The 16,093-nt window shown below is 39.2% G+C and overlaps 1 protein-coding gene across 3 annotated transcripts in view; it reads right to left on the reverse strand.

Moving 5' to 3' along the window:
• Positions 1-16,093, reverse strand: part of THADA (THADA armadillo repeat containing) — a 325,009-nt gene that overhangs the window by 128,983 nt on the left and 179,933 nt on the right. The gene's annotated exons all lie outside the window — the stretch shown is intronic.

Consider the following 16,093-nt stretch of genomic DNA (forward strand, 5'->3'; position numbering starts at 1 on the left):
GAGAAGATATTAGGCAAACAAAAACCAACACATGTTCTCCATAGAGGAGATGTCCTATACATCAGTAATTATATGTTAAGGCTAGGAGTGATGCTTGTCTTAAGTGCTTACAGCCAAACATTAGGTAGGAGAAATGGATCGCGACAAGGACAGCTGTCCACAAACACCTTCTAAGAGGAAGCCTAAGAACTAGGCCTTTTGGATAGGTAGGATTATGGTAGGTGCAGATGAAGAGGCCTTTCAGATACATGGAAAGGCATGAACAAAGGCAGGCAGGTGAAGATCCTTAGGAGGTTTTCCAAGTTTGCTGGGAACTTTTGGGAATTAAGTCTGGAACTTTGGTTAGGGGCTAGATCTATACATAGTCTAATAAGTGCTAATCCTTTATGCAAATTTCTTCCATATATGATCTCAAAAAAGAGTAATTTTGGCAGGCACCAGGAATAGGATTATTCTTCCCATGTTACCCATGGGGCAAGTGAGGCCTAGTGCAAGAGATGCCTGTTAAGAGTTCACCCTGTTTGCCGGGTGTGGTGGCTCACGCCTGTAATCCTAGAACTCTAGGAGGCTGAGGCAGGCGGATTCCTCGAGGTCAGGAGTTCAAAACCAGCCTGAGCAAGTGTGAGACCCCGTCTCTACTATAAATAGAAAGAAACTAATTGGCCAACTAATATATATATAGAAAAAATTAGCCAGGCATGATGGCGCATGCCTATAGTCCCAGCTACTCAGGAGGCTGAGGCAGGAGGATCACTTGAGCCCAGGAGACTGAGGTTGCTGTGAGCTAGGCTGATGCTACGGCAATCACTCTAGCCTGGGCAACAAAGTGAGACTCTGTCTCAAAAAAAAAAAAAAAAAGAGTTCACCCTCTTTTGTCCAGAGACAGAACAGCACAAGAAGCTCAATTTCTCCCCTCCAGCCCAAGACTATGCCCCTCCTTCTATCCATACTAAAAATAAAATCTGGGGTTGGAAATCACCAGGACAGCAGCTATGGCTCAGCCCCAGGGCCAGCCTGAGGACACCTTTGCAGGAAGCTGTGGGAACAACCATATAGGTAGAAACAAGGTATCTGACTTGCATAATGGCTAAGAGCAGAGACTCTGAAGTCAGGCCTGGTTTTGATTATAAGTTTCATGAGTTAAGGTGTTACCTTGGGCAGATTATATAACTTCTCTGAGCCATAGTTTCCTCATCTATAAACAAGGAAAAGAACAATACCTATCTTATAGGATGGTTCATGAGGTTTGAATGAGGTATTGTATATTAAGAACTTAGCACTCCCTTCCTCTTCTGGTCTGGTCTCCTATTCCTCGTCTGGCCCTCATCTCCTCTTCCACATCCCCACATCCGGTCTGGTCTCCAGTCTTGTCTCCTCTTTCAGTTCCAGTTACTTCTCCTATTCCAGTTCTGGTCTGGTCTCCTCTTCTGGTCTCATCTCCTCTTCATGTCTAGTCACATCTCCTCTTCCTTGTCTGGTCTCACCCAGTCTGGTCTCCTCTTCCTCATCCAGTCTGGTTTCCTCTTCTGGTCTGGTCTCTTCCTTGTCTGGTCCGGTCTCCTCTTCCTTGTCTGATCTGCTCTCCTCTTCCTCATCTGGCTGGTCTCCTCTTCCTTGTCCAGTCTGGTCTCCTCTTCCAGTCTGGTCTCTCCTTCCTTGTCTGGTCTCAAAACTATCTTTTCTTGGGCAGAACACAGTTCTTGGAATGGCACAATGTCATGAAAAGAAGGCAGCAGCACTGAGTTAGCATAAATATAGCAACTCTACTGAACTACTTGACAGAAGAGTTTAAAAAACAATTCACAATTTGCCTTTGGAAATGTTTACAGAGTTTGGGTAATGGTCCTCACCTACTTGGTTATTTAATGTGCTTTTATATGTGCCACAGACCTGCAAGGGAATCAACCAGATAACTCTTTCACAGTCATGAGATTTGGAAATCCAGTCAATAATGATTGACTGAGGTGACATCTGAAGTTTCTCCCTCCTCTTTAAATATATATAACATTATAGAGTTCTTTAAAAAGGAGGCTGGGTGTAGTGGCACATGCCTGTGGTTCCAGCTACTAGGGAGGCTGAAGAAGGAGGATCACTTAAGGCCAGGAGTTCTAGGCTGTAGTATGCTACGATCACATCTGTGAATAGCCACTGTACTCCAACCTGGATGTCATAATGAGACCCCATTTCTATTAAAAAGGAAAAAATGTATTAAATGTACAAAGCTCAAAGGCAAGAAAGGAAATCTCTAAGTGCCAGATATAAAGAAGGAACTCAGAGGCATAGCAGTGAGTGACAGATGAAGCAGAATGCCCCATGAGTATTAGATCCTGAGAGCACTACAAAAGCTTGCAGCCATGAAAAACTGTTCCACTTGCTAAAATCTAAAAAGCTGATACTGATAATGCCAAGTGCTGACAAGGACTCAGAACAACAGGAACTCTCATTCATTGCTAATGGGAATGCAAAAAGGTACAACCATTTTAGAAGATAGTTGGACAGTTTCTTGTAAAGTTAAACATGGACTTACCATATGACCCAGCAACCTGCTAGGTACTTAACTGATTTGAAAACTTATGTCCACATAAAAACCTACACACCAATTTTTACAGCACCTTTATTCATAATTGCCCTAAAGTAGAAGCAACAAGGATGTCCTTCAATAGGTGAATTGAGTAAACAAACTGTGGTACGTCCATAAAATGAAATACTATTCAGCAATAAAGAGAAACAATGAATTCAGTATCAGTGAATATGAAATGCATTTGCTAAATAAAAGAAAGCAGAATGAAAAGGATATATATGTGATTCTATTCATATGACATTCTTGAAAAGGTAAAAACAGGATGAAAAACAGAACAGTGGTTGCCAGAGGTTTGGGGAGAGGGGAGAATTTGACGAGGGGAAGTATAGGAAACTTTTTTAGGGTGTGGAACTAATGTATATGATGTTATAGTGGTGAACACACGATGCTATGCATTTGTCAAACCCACAGAACTTTATGGCACAGGCCATCCCCACCTTCTCTATGTGAGGTTTTTTTTTTTTTTTTTTTTTTTGAGTCAGAGTCTCACTCTGTTGCCCAGGCTAGAGTGCCATGGCATCAACCTAGCTCACAGCAACCTCAAACTCCTGGGCTCAAGCAATCCTAGTGCCTCAGCCTCCCGAGTAGCTGGGACTACAGGCATGCACCACCATGCCTAGCTAATTTTTTCTGTATATATTTTTAGTTGGCCAATTAATTTCTTTCTATTTTTAGTAGAGACGGGTCTTGCTCTTGCTCAGGCTGGTTTTGAACTTGAGCAATCCTCCCGCCTCAGCCTCTCAGAGTGCTAGCTAGGATTACAGGAGTGAGCCACCTCGCCCAGCCTCTATGTGAGTTTTAAAATGATCAAGCTTACTGTGATCAATGCAGTAATATCTAAGATTTAACTTCTCAAATGGACAATACAACTGAGAATTATGCATCTCTACTCATTCTATGTTTTCCTTCAGGAGGGAGAAAGTAAAAGTTTAGAGAAACAATAAAGGAGGAAAAGCTAGTGCAAGGGAAGATTAACAAAGTGAATCACATTTTTATCCAGAATATACAGAGTGAGGATCCCGAAGACACATCTGCAAACTATATGGTCCCCCTTCTTTAATGAGGTCACAGAGATCTTGGGCATGGGTGGGTACATGAGCAAAGAGCCCACTGCTGCTTAGGGATTATGGGCTGGAGGGCACTTCTGATTTTCTTCAGAAATCTACCACCTCAGTACCCTTTGGGGTGGTAGGCATGGATTACATTACATCTCTAATTCATTCTCAAACTTTTCTTTAAAGAATATGAACTCAAATTTCTAGCACCTTAATCCTAAATGTACACATGCATGCACACACGAATTTTAATAAATTACTGGCCTGTATCTCTGTTCTCTAAATACATATCTAAAAATCAGACCTGATAATTATTTAAATTTTTTCTCCTGATCAATAAATACTTCTTTTCAGTATAAGACCAATTTGGTAGCTGGATAAGTAAATGCCTCACATATTTGAAAAAGATCAATTATAAAGCAGGAAACTGAAACTGCATTTCAGAAACATGTTAGATATAAAAATTGCTGTATATCTTGTAATCTAAGAAGGACAGGCATAAAGTCTATTTGCTATAAAATGGACTCAAACTTATATGTAAAACCTGTCTTACTGTCTATAAGAACCAGACATTTTAAAGGCTTAAGAAATGAATAAGGGAAAAAATGTCAAACACCACATGTCAGATATTAATTATACTGATCTCTTTGAAGATTAACTAAGGTGATGGAATTTTCTAGCATTTGTAAACTCTTCAAAGTCACAATTTAAAAACCCATTAAATTCATTTGATATAAAAAGTAACTACAAACAATTAATTTTAGTTCCCTTTTTAGAAATGTGATTCTCAGGAAGTTAATGAAAAACGGAATGGAAATTTCACTTTAAAAGAGATTAAGAAGGTATCGCAAATAGGCAAATGACCAAGATCCTAGCGAAAATAAAGGATTACCTATTAGATATGAATGTGGGTCCAGAATTAAAACCTCTGATACCTGTATATACCTAAAAACTGCTTCAGAGTGCCACCAATTCAAGTATATAAAACACATCCCATGCATTAATAAGAAAAAAAAGTGGAAGATGAAGAAATCTACACTTATTTGGCAAAACAGGCAAAAGTCTTATTTTTTTATATACCGTAACATTTTTGAGAGTCAAGTGACAAATTTAGACATTTACATATATGAGGTACATACAACATTTAAGACCCTTTTAAAAAGCAATATTAATTACCATCTTCACCATATATTTTTAACACCCTTATTCAGATTTATCCACTAAGTTTTCTTTCTGAGGTCTGAATCTGGGAATCTGGAGAAGGCTTTATGTTTAACTCAAAGTAAAAATTCTGATGTCCTGGGTTAAATTTTCAGCAGAACCTCTGTTCTTAGAGATTTATCCACACAGCCTCTTGCCCCCCATCCAAAAGAGACTCAATAAAATAGACAGCAATTGTACCCAGCAATTTATCAGTGTCTCTACTAAAGAAGTGAGAAGACTTTAATTATGTGTTATTTTTCCAAAGCTCCACTAGGTAAATAGAACCTAAAATTTTATTATGCTGAGTCTGGGTAGAGCAGAATTAAGTTTCAACTATACATTATGAAAGTGGATCAAAGGCAGGTTGGGACAAGGACATGAAGCAAAGTATAAAAAGCTAGGATTTTAAAAGTGAGCTGGCTTGTTATATGTATATAATACTTTTCTAGGAGAGAGAGAGGGATGGAGGGAGGGAAAGAGGAAGAGGGGGAGAGGATAAAATGCTTTCTTTGTGATTTCCAGTGTGAGTTTTTCATTCTCTCTCTTATTCACTTATATTTCTGTGCACAGCTCACTGTAGTCTGTTGAGCCACTATTTGTTCCTGGTTCAGGAATGGCTTCATTCATGGTCATCAGTATTTAAAAGAGCTGTATCACTGTATCACACCTTGTCCCATAGAATGATGGGGAAAACCTATAGGTACCATGGAACAAAGGTTCTCAACCAAGGGTGATTTTGCCCCCCAGGGGACATGTGGAAATGTGTAGAGACATTTTTGGTTGTCACAAATGAAAGGGGAGGGTGCTACCAAACACACTACAATGCACAGGGCAGCCACCCACAAAAAAAGAATGTCAATACTGCTGAGGTTGAGAAATCCTGCCTTAGAAGGACAGGGTAAAGGCAGTAGAGACACATAGTACAGAGAAATATAAGAATGTCATGAACAATAATACAGTTTAAAATAGGAAGAGTTTTATTATTTATTCAAACTTTCCTTAAAGCCCATGGGTGCATTTTACTTTAGGCCTCTAGAGTGCCTGCTGAATTATCTGGCTGCCAAATTATCTAGATATACTCAACCATAGTGATCTTAAATGCCCACTGAGTCCTTAGTAACTAAAATGGGTTCCGTAAAATAAATCCAAGTGAAATCAATGTTGTTAATAAATCCAAGAACTATAAAATAAGTACATATACTGTGTAATCTCAAAAATGCTACCCCAATAACATAAAGTATTACTTTTTGTCTATTTGATTGGCATATGCTAAAAACAAACAACAAATAATAAGTACTATTTTCATTGGATAGGGAATCACCAAATTGCATCACACAATGGGACTTCATACCATCAAATATTATATAGGGATTCTAGAAAATGACAGAAGCCTGATAGTGTAAACACAATGTGATGTTTTGTTGTATTTTAAAAACATGTTCAGAATTATCTTTAGTCATATATAAAGTCTCAAACAATCAGAGCGGGATGGGTGGGAGGGAGATGGAAAGCACGTCTTCCAACATGAAAAAGGAACTCAGAGAAGTGCTAGATTAATCTGTCTCCTTAGGAGGATTCTATATCTTCTTTCACTTTATGAACTTCAAATTTCCCCTTTCCAGTAATAAAAGAGCCCTTTGTCTGAGACAGTGTGAGAGTGTTCCTTTCCCGATTCATCAAGTTTCTGATGGGGTTTGAGGGACAGGATGTAATTCAAAACAAAACAGGTGCAAGGAATAACAACCTGATAGGCAAGAACTCTGCTCTTAAAAATCTGAGCTAATTTCAGCACTTACAATCTTTAATATGATCTACAGGAAGGTAGAGAACACAGCGACTGACCAGAGGAAACTCTTTGTGAAGCATTCTAATATATAAAGTCAAAATTGCTGAAAATTGACTTGTTTCCCTTGTAAGCATACACTCACATATCAACAGGATTCTTCACATATTTTAAAATAGTATTTTAATGTACTTTACTTTATTGAAAACACAGCATTTTAAAGCTCAAAATCTTTTACTTATCATCTACATCAGTGATCTGCACACTTTTGGATCATGAACCCCTCCCTGTCAGCAGTGGTGGTGGTGATGGTGGTGGTGGCGGCAGCAGCAAGTAGTAATTAATAATATTAATAGCAGCCAACATTTACTAAGCTATCTGCCAGAGACCTCGCTAAGCACTTCTCACATATCAACGCATTTAATCTCCATAACCACTCCATGAGGTCATTTTATGTTCCCATTTACCAAGGAAGAAGTAGAGGCACAGAAATTAAGTAACTCCCCCAAAATAACACAGCCAGCAAGCAGCAGCACGAGATCTAGACAGAGACAAGCTGGCTCCGGGGCCTGTTCTTACTTCTATGTGAAGTGGCCTCTTTGAGCACATTCTCCCAGCTTTTATGTACTGATTTAGAAATTACATGCTACTCTGTTAATGTACTATGTACATTATATATCACATGTAAAATGATAGTTAAAAGGATGAGAAAAGAAGTACCTCGCTAACATATTCTTCTACATGTGTTACTGTCTTGCGCGCCCCACTGTGAAGGAAGGCCACAGGCCTACTACAGAGTCTGAACTGCTTGGCTTAGCATCTGTGGTCTCTCATGTGCTGACCTCCCACCCACCCTGCCAATCATACATCCTGTCTCTCCCTGACACACTCCTGGACCCGACACTTTGGTTTACTCACTGTCTCCTGCATATACTTTCTGATGCCCTCTGCTATGCCTTGGCTCACACCAACTCCCATGTCTCAACAACAGAAAACTAGTTTAAAGGTTTATCCCAAGACCCAGTGTTCCTCTGAAGCCTTCTCTAATCACCCCAACCCACCCTGGTCTCGCCTCTGAGGTGTGTGATCTTAGCCATTTGCTTGGCACACGTCACATGCAGCCATGTATTTCTGTGTAATTGTCTGCCATGTCGATAGTTTATTTTCCACAACAGCTCATAAGCATCCTGAGGGCAGAGAATATGTTATAAATTAACTTTCCTTTGTATCCTCCATGGCACCTGGCACAGTATGATTCACTTAATAAACTCTTAATATTTGCTAAACAGAAGAATAAACATTTTCCACATGTACTCTACATCTCTAAGGCCCAGGTCCAGAGAGTTAAGGTAAAGGCCATCTTGGAAAGCAGAAGAGATGGTGTGATGTGCACTTTGCTCCTTGCCTAAGCTCTTTAGAACCACAGCAGACTGACCTGACTCACTGTGATTCCAAAGGAAGAGGACTTCAATAATCCTCGAGTCCCCAGTAATCCTGGCATGAATAGCACTGGGACCTCACTTTAGAGAGTTCTTAAGTTCTTAAAGTAATGGCATCCTTCCTGGCCTTGTTTATCCACTATTGCCCACTCTACTGGCACTTCTCTATGGGCAAAGATAGTCTCAGAAATACACGTGGCATACCTGCTTGTAGATGTCCATAGCCAGCACACTTTCAGAAGAAAAGATGTCTACCCTTTATTAAAAAAATTAAAAAATTTCCCATGTCTTTTGATGGAATTTGCTCAAACATTATCTTTTCAACGATGACTATTCTGACATTTCACTTAATACTGTCACCTGCCCTCTTCTCCTAACTATATAATTTATCTGTTATATTTACTATAATAAGTTCCAGTAAGTTTTATTGTACTATCCTTTATTATTATGTCTTCTCGCTGCCAGAATGTAAATGTACCGAGAGCAGCATCTCCAAGAGCAAGAATCTGTCTCTTTTGTTTGCTGATACGTTCCCAGTTCCCAGAACAGTGCATGGCACATAGTGGGTGCTCAATTAACAGTTGTGGAATGAATGAATAAATAGATGATGTCAACTTCCATTTTACCCCACACCTTGAAGGCTCTAGAGAGAGTCACTCTCCCCTGAGAATATTCTGTTCCTCATCTAGAAAAACAGTTTAGTATAGTGGCTAGCTGCACAAGCTCAAAAGCTTCTAACAATCCTAGGTTTGAATCCCAGCTCCACTTTTTACTGTTTGTCCTTGTATAACTTTAGTGAAATCTCATAATCCCTCTCATTCTCAGTTTTCTCATCAGTAGCATGGGAATAACACCCATTCTCCAGAGGTTCTCAATAACTGGAATACAAATATATTCCAATACATACATACATATACATATGTATATATATACACACACACTTGATAACTGAAAAAAATATATACATGTATTCTCCTCTTTTCACCATTACTCCCCTTACTCTAACCCTAAACAGTAATAAAAGCTTAGGGACACATAAACTAACAAAATCTTTAAGTTTCACATGGCCCTGACTGATACTATGAGTTCAGAGCATTATAAAACAGCAGTAGCACATTGTCTGGGGAACAATGACAGCGTACTCCAGTCAATGCTCTGGAACCTGGCATCTAAAAGCTGTCTCCAATACCCAGAGAAAGCTCCCTAAGTAATACATATCAAATGAAAGCTTTTGGATGTTTATAAGGAAGGGATTAATTCATCTTCAAAAGTAGCATTTTAATTAAAAATGACTTTTCTGGGCTTATATCCAGAAAGGAATATATTGCCAAAAGGTAAGATTTAACAAGGTTTAGTTCTTTCTTTAATTTTTTTTTTAAGAGCCCAGTGCTTCCCAATCCTTTTCACGTCAAGGCACACATAGAAAATAATCTTTCTTTGGCACTCTGGGATAAAATAGATGCTGCTGCTCCCAGCTGTAGGTGACTGCCTGGAATCTCCAGCCCCCCAGGCCACACTCAGATTCCCTGAGAGCTAAAGGAATCAATAAATATCTTGGCACATCTATAGTCACGCCATTGGAGAAACTCTCCTTAACCCTTCTTGGACTGGAGACTTCCTAGCAACTTGGATCTTTCTACTTTTCACACTAACACAAGTCCTCTAAAAGAGTGAATCAAGCCACTAGTTACAAGTATGAGCATTTTTTAAAAATTATGACTCACTTCAGAAAAAAAAAGCACACTGACCAGCAATCTATTTATAACTTACAACATGAACATAGTTTCTTGTTCTTGATTTTGAGTTTTCATTCTGAAACTGTATTTTCTGGGAATAAAATAAACAGCAACGGAGATAGGCCAATATCTTATGTTGTGAAATGGAATCTATCAAGTAATGTTCCCTTTCTTTTTTTTTGAGATAGAGTCTCACTTTGTTGCCCAGGCTAGAGTGAGTGCTGTAGCAACTCCAAGGCTCAAGTGATCCTCCTGCCTCAGCCTCCCGAGTAGCTGGGATTACAGGCATGTGCCACCATGCCCGGCTAATTTTTTTTGTATATATATTTTTAGTTGGTCAATTAATTTATATTTTTAGTAGAGACGGGGTCTCGCTAAGGCTGGTTTCTAACTCCTGACCTTGAGCAATCCGCCTGCCTCGGCCTCCCAGAGTGCTAGGATTACAGGTGTGAGCCACCTCGCCCGGCCTAGTAATGTTTCCTTTCTGGATAGCTTGAGCATTTTACTTTACATTTCACAACTGTACACTTTTAAGAAATATGAAAAAGAAATGAAAATTCTTAAAGCATAAGGCATTATCTTATCTGGTTACATTTTTAAAACATGGAAATAATTTTTTTAATTATATTTAATCACAAGTTTTGAAGTATCGAATGAAAAAATACGTATCTTTTCTATAAGTGTCTATTCATATTAGTTTTTTAAGAAACTCTAATTGAGTTTACGCTGAAGGCTACCTCTATCTCTGATTTTCCATTTGTTTCCTTTCCACTGCTTCTGTCTGATGCAGACAGTGAAGGATGGTTGGTCCAATCTCTGCTTCTTGCACAGAGATTCCTTTATACAACTAGCTAGCCAAAGTGGCCTACCTTTACTTCTTCCCTGGTTTTCTGCTTTTCTTTCCACACAGGTAATACCAAGATCTACCTCTATTTTAGTCTTTTTTTTTTTTTTTTTAGGGCACATCAAAAGAATGAGACTATTTTAGTCTTCATGCTGTCCCTCTGAGCCTAGCACTACTGTTCCCACCCACACAAAGATCCTGACTCTACAACAAACACAGAGCCCACACTGACAGGTAAGAGCCTTAAAGGCAAACTCTTTGTATTAGTGCCTAAAACATAAAAGCGAGCCACAGTGTCTGCTGAGTTAAATTCAATCATGACCACTTTCTCATAGTCCCATCAGTTCCCAGACCAAGATCCATAATTGCTATGGTTGCCCAAGTTTGAGAGTTTTGTCAAACCCTTAAGGATAACAGAAGGTACAGTTACTGTGGACTTGGCTATAGCCTAGGTCCCAATAGGGGGGATTCTTTGTTTCCAGGCTAGGAGCATTAAATGAAAGACTATAGGGCAGGCTTCCTCAAACTACAGACTGTGGGCCACATGTGGCCCGCCGAGGACATTTATCCAGCCCGGCCAGGTGTTTTTCCCGCTGCCGCCTGTCTTGCTTAGCAGCTGACTCCTCCCGGGCCCACAGTGTGCATGTGTGGAATGTACGCTGCACTCTCCAACAGCCCCCCAACGGTCTGAGGGACAGTGAACTGGCCCCCTGTTTAAAAAGTTTGAGGACCCCTGCTATAGAGAAACAATGACAGAGAGGCGAGTGGAGGGGGAGGTCACAGTAAATCTTTTACCAGGTTTCACTGACTTCCTCTCGACCTCTGTAATATAGATGGATTCACTTTGTTTCCAATGTTGTAATACATCAAATAAAATTTAAGAAGAGCAATTGAATGATAAAATTTATCTTTAGATGGATTCTTAGTTTGGTTTCCCTAGCCATAAAAAGTTATTATTCATATTAATTATCAGAGAGGCTGAACATTCTAAAGAGAAAAGGAACACAGGCTTTGGAGTTTAATATTGTATCTCTACCACTGACTATCTCTGTGACTTTAAACAAGTAACTCAGGCTTACCTTAATTTCCTCATTAGAGAGACAGACAGACACACAAAAATATGGCACCTATCTTGCAACCCTGTAGGGCTGCTAAGAGTATTAATGCGATCACATATGCAATTCACACTGAACACAGGAGGTGCTCAAAATGTTAATTTTATTTCTCTTATGGAAAACTTTCCAAATGCGTGGGCCAAGGCCATCTGATGTCCATTCCTGGCTCATATTTCATATCAACAAAGTATGCAATGCTGCTACTCAGCTCTACAGCCAGAAAAGTGGAATGCTTTTGACTAAAAATTCTCAAAGCACAGAAGTCAAGTCTCCAAATTTGGGTTGGTGAGGGAAATAAAAGAATTAAACAGAGTGCTTGACAAATTATGCTAGTAAAAACTGAGAAAATTTAATAACAGCATTAGATGAAAAGTGTACATTACATTTGTATCAGCAAAGGGATGTGTGGAACTGGGTGATTATTTGGATTAATTGAAAAATAAGGAATATCTTTGCCTAGAATATTCAGTTAAATGCAAAAGCAGGTTTTTGCTTTAACATAAGCTAGATTACCTCAACTATCTATCTCACTTTATTGATATAAAAGAGCTTAATTAAAGAAAGAGCAGAGATCACCTTTTGTTTATATCATCAAATAAATACCAAAATAGACAGGTAATGAAAAAATTCAAAATTTAAACTCTTGCTTCAAATGGTATACATTTCCTTTTGAAACACCAAATGTAAGTACGTAAGAATCAGAATAAATCTTTCCTTCTGACTGTTGGCCAAATTCCTCTTCTTTACAAGAGAACTTTCTGAACTCCAATATGATTTCTCAAGAGTGATAAGTAACCTAGTAATAATGTTAAGTCTCCAACATGAAGAATTTTGGCAACAAAAACAGAAGGTTAATTCTACTTAAAAGACAGGGCAGCCCTGCCAGTGTTGTTCCCAAATGAGGTAATGTCCATGGCTCTTATCTAGCCTTTATTAAGATTTAATGTCATTTACCCCTGACTTTTATGAACATGCTGCATAATCTCACCTTTTCTAACGTGCATTACTTCCAACCATTTCAATGCTGCACACATGAACCTCTGGTTTTTAAAATGATTAAGAAAGGAATCACGTATGTTCTTTCTTTTTTTGCATGTCCTATAATTTGAGTTTTTCTTCCCTAGTCCCAGAAAATTCAGAATCAGCATATTTCTTGTTTTCAAGGTGCACTATAGAAATACTCTAAGGTTTGATATATTTATGTAAACATTTTCAAAGAAGTCAAAATGCATAATTCAAGAAAATGTTCTGTGAAAGAATTTGTTTTCTGATTACAAAATGATTTCCTGCTTTTGAAAAAAATAACAATTTTATATTTACTTAGCTGGCTCTGAAGGTCCCAAGGAGATTACCATTCCTTTCAATTCCTAACACATTTCTTTTCCAGGTGCAGGCCTTTTACTGATTTCAAAGGTGGCTTTATGTGGAGAAGGAATCTATAAGCTGTAGAAAGGAAAGAGAAAAAGAGCCCCCTCACAACTTAAACCCTCATGTTTTCCCCATAAAGAACCACAGGGTGAAACAGAACTATGACAACACAGATGTGACATCCGAATGGACATGACATAAAGACTTTCCACATGCCTTTGACTTCCTTTGTTCAACCAAGGTAAACTACCTTGATGAAGGCAGGAATCTGCCTGATAAACAAGAACACAATATCCAACACCCACGTTGCTGGGGTTTTTTTTCCAACAAGTGTGTCACCTCACCAACACTTAGGAACAATAACAACAGTCACAAAAATCCCAGAATTATAGATTTTTTTTTACCTTTCCATCCATAAGATTTCACATTTTAGCTAGCAGAAAAAGTAAACTTGAGAACATTAAAAGCAGCCTAGAGACAGAGCAAAAGACCGTGTTTTGTTGCTGGGCAGACTAATGAAAACCAGTTGGGCCTGCCAGTGGTGTGTGTGGGAAACTAGGCTGGCAGGCCTATTTGTACAACTGGTACAAGAGCCCAGCAAGCAACTCCAACTACACTACTCGGACAAATTCAGCCAACAGTGGATCTTCAATAAAGAAAATCTGATGGCTGATCCCCTTCACAATCTGGCCCTTCCTTCTAACTTAGCTGCAGTTTACATTGTGAAAAGCCTGTCTTGCATTACCATTAATGCCAGCCCTGCTCTTTAAAAGCAGCAGCAGAGTCTGACACAATCAAAGATCTAAAGTGAATGAGTGAGCAAATGATGATCTTTGGGCCTCAATGGCCAATCTTTAAAACAAAGATAATAACCCCTGCCCCTCTCTTCATCACAGGGATGCAGCGAGGACCCAAGGAGAATGAATGCTTAAGAGTTATATTAAAGAAACCACCAGGCTGGGCGTGGTGGCTCATGTTTATAATCCTAGCACTCTGGGATGCCAAAGCAGGTAGATCATTTGAGCTCAGGAGTTTGAGACCAGCCTGAGCAAGAGTGAGACCCCTGTCTCTACTAAAAATGTAAAGAAATTAGCTGGACAACTAAAAAGATATAGAAAAAATTAGCCGAGCGGCGCATGCCTGTAGTTCCAGCTACTTGGGAGGCTGAGGATGAAGGATTGCTTGAGCTTAGGAGTTTGAGGTTACTGTGAGCTAGGCTGATGGCATGGCACTTTATCCTAGGCAACAGAGTGAGACTCTGTCTCAAAAAGAAAGAAAGAAAAAAAAGAAAGAAAAAAAAAGAAAGAGAAAGAGAAAGAAAAGAAGAGAAAGAAAAGAAGAGAAAGAAAAGAAAAGAAAAGAAAAGAAAAGAAAAGAAAAGAAAAGAAAAGAAAAGAAAAGAAACGAAACGAAACGAAACGAAACGAAACGAAACGAAACGAAACCACCAAAGACCCATGATGTATGCAACACAGACCAAAGCATCTCGAAGTGCAGTCTGGGACCGTTGGGGGTCTGTGCAATCTTCCCAGGAGGTACACAAGATCAAATTATTTTCAAAGTGAAGCTAAGAAGTTAGTTTCCTCTTTTACTCTCATTCTCTCATGAATGTACAATGTAGTTTGCCAGAAGCTACAAGTCACGTGATGATGTCATCCTTCTGATGACTACTGCAATATGTGTCTGTGAGCTCTTTGTGTTTCAATATTTTCTCAGTTTTATTTTCTAATTAAATATCAATAGGCAAAAGATCTTTGAGACGCACCATAACTTTTTAAGAGTGTAAAGAGGTTCTGAGACCAGTTTGCAAACTGCCAACCTAGAACCTGAGTCCCACCCAAGCCTGCAGTTCCCAGACAGGCTCCTTCTTGCTCACCAGAAGCCCTTCTCAATGCTGCTCACTCTGCATGGCAGACCCTCCCTCCCTTCACTCGGCTCACTTGTTTCAGTCTCTGTTTAGATGTCACTCTCTATGGGATGATTTTCCCCAGACAAGTCAGGTAGTCCTACTATGTATTCACCCAGCACTTAGCACACTACACTGTGACCGCTCTATTTTCTGGCATTTTTTTATCCTTGGCTCCTTCAAGGCAAGGGCCGACTCAATCACTGTTCTGACTATGACAGCAGTATGTAGCAGGCATTTAATAAATACTTGTTGAATACACAAAACAACCAAGGGAGTGGAGGGACAAGGAAGAAAGGAAAGACAATGGGATAGGTCTATCTTGCATTCTCACTGGAGGGAATTAGTTACTAAAAACACTGGCTTTCATCTTAGTACAGGCTCATTAAAATTATGATAATAATAATATCTATTTATCTTGTTATGTACTAGATACTATTCTAAGTGCTTCATATATATTAATTCATTTAGTCTTCACAAAATCCCTATGAGGTATATGCTACTAATATCCTCATTTCAAAAATGAAGATACAGATAAACAGGTAGTAGGGGGTGAATCTGACATTCATACCCAGACAGTCTGGCTTCTGAGTCCCACCCCATTAACTACTCTACACACTGCCTGGTCAGCAGTGTAGACCTCAGGCTTAATACATACTGGAATCTCAAGGCCATCTCTCAACTCTGCTCATAAACCAGGAACATGACCAGACATTTAAACCCCATCCCTAGGTGAGTAACTACAGCAGCCACGTGAACAGAGGATCTCACCAATACTACCTTTCCCCAAGTTGGGCTTTAAGTAGAGCAGTTTCAATAAGAAGTCTATTTCTCACTTGTTATATTTGAGTCTTTTCTAGAGAAATGTTAGGTTAAAAACAACAAACTTGTATATTTATTCAAAATGAAAAGCTTTTTCAGTAGCATAGAGAAAATAGGGCAGAAAGGTTTGATTTCCAGGTACTATGGTGTTGTGCTATAGGGAAAACTTTCCCTGATATATGTAATTCGTCCTGTGCCTCATGGGCTAATCTCTCTCTCAAGGAATACTCACAGTTTCACC

This window comes from Microcebus murinus, chromosome 3 (assembly GCF_040939455.1).
Source record: "Microcebus murinus isolate Inina chromosome 3, M.murinus_Inina_mat1.0, whole genome shotgun sequence".
In the NCBI taxonomy this organism is placed as follows: Eukaryota; Metazoa; Chordata; class Mammalia; order Primates; family Cheirogaleidae; genus Microcebus; species Microcebus murinus.